The following is a 962-nucleotide window of genomic DNA, read 5'->3' as shown; positions in this document are numbered from 1 at the left end:
CATTTTCTGTCAGGTTTTGAAACCTGACAGGTTGCTGTAGCCCAGGGCAACTTTGAACTCGCTATGTATGTGAGGATAATTGGATTTCTGATTCTCTTGCCATCTGAGAGCTATGATTTTAGGAGTGTACCATCCCCCAGTTTATTCTAGGCAGGGTATTGAACTGCACGCTTCTATGCTAGGAAAACACCCTGACTTAGAACTAAGCCACATCCCCCTCTTCGGGCTCAGGCTTAGGTTCCGGCGACATGCCTAAATGCACCAAGAAGGTCGGGATTGTCCGGAAATACGGGACCCACTATGGTGCCTCCTTCCGGAAAATGGTGAAGAAAATTGAAATCAGCCAACACACCAAGCACACGTGCTCCTTCTGTGTTAAGACTAAGATGAAGAGAAGAACCATTGCGTTTGGCACTGTGGTTCCTGCATGAAAATAGTGTCTGGTGGGACCTGGACCTACAACACTACTTCTGCCGTCACAGTGAAGTCTCCCTCAGGAGACTGAAGGAACCGGAAGACCAATAGAAATTCCATTGCTTGAGACCTGCACAGCCTCTAATAAATGGGTTAATTTACATTAAAAAACAAAAAAAGAAATGGCAGGCGGTGGTGGTGCACGCCTTTAATCCCAACACTGGGGAGGCAGAGGCAGGAGGATCTCTGTGAGTTCGAGGCTAGCCTGGTCTACAGAACGAGTTCCAGGACAGCCTCAAAAGCCACAGAGAAACCCTGTCTCGAAAAAAACAAACAAAAGCCCAAAACAACAACAACAAAAACCAAGCCCTCCAAAACAAAAACCATAAAAATAAAACAGAAAACATTGCTTTTGGAGAGGAGGGGGAGAGAGGGGAGGGGAGAACAGGGAGGAGGGGAGAGGTATGTTTCCTGTTCCTCTCCAGTGTGGTTGTGTGCAGTTGAGTGTGGTGGCTGAGCTGGTGGGTCTCATTGTAAACGGTGGTACC

The 962-nt window shown here is 47.6% G+C and overlaps 1 pseudogene; it reads left to right on the top strand.

Annotated features, from left to right (window-relative positions):
* Positions 1-248: 248 nt before the first annotated feature.
* LOC127235030 (60S ribosomal protein L37a-like) lies at positions 249-525 on the top strand (annotated as a pseudogene).
* The last annotated feature ends 437 nt before the right edge of the window (positions 526-962 follow it).

This window comes from Phodopus roborovskii, unplaced genomic scaffold, assembly GCF_943737965.1.
Source record: "Phodopus roborovskii unplaced genomic scaffold, PHOROB, whole genome shotgun sequence".
Classification (NCBI taxonomy): Eukaryota; Metazoa; Chordata; class Mammalia; order Rodentia; family Cricetidae; genus Phodopus; species Phodopus roborovskii.
Note: the sequence above shows the minus strand (reverse complement) of the source record. Positions and strands in the feature narration are given on the sequence as shown.